Source organism: Garra rufa, chromosome 6, assembly GCF_049309525.1.
Source record: "Garra rufa chromosome 6, GarRuf1.0, whole genome shotgun sequence".
In the NCBI taxonomy this organism is placed as follows: Eukaryota; Metazoa; Chordata; class Actinopteri; order Cypriniformes; family Cyprinidae; genus Garra; species Garra rufa.
In genome coordinates, this window is record NC_133366.1 from 5,527,331 (window position 1) to 5,527,644 (window position 314).

Consider the following 314-nt stretch of genomic DNA (forward strand, 5'->3'; position numbering starts at 1 on the left):
CATGAACATTAGGTGTAGATAAATTCAGTGGCATTCTGGAGATAATGCAACAGTCAGGATGGGTTACAGCTCCTGTGAAGAAAAAAACATTGTACTGTTCACAAGTTCAGAAGCCATAATAAATAAATAATAAAATAAAAGATCACAAGTTTAATGCAGAAATTCTTTAAGTAACTGAAAAGTGTGTATGCATTTTGGCAGTATTACACAATAACAGGGTATTGGGGGCCTGTTTCGGAGTGCAAGTTTTTTTGTAAAACTGTTCCATACTCTGTCTTTTCTATTTTATTTTATTTTTATAATTTGAGCAGAGT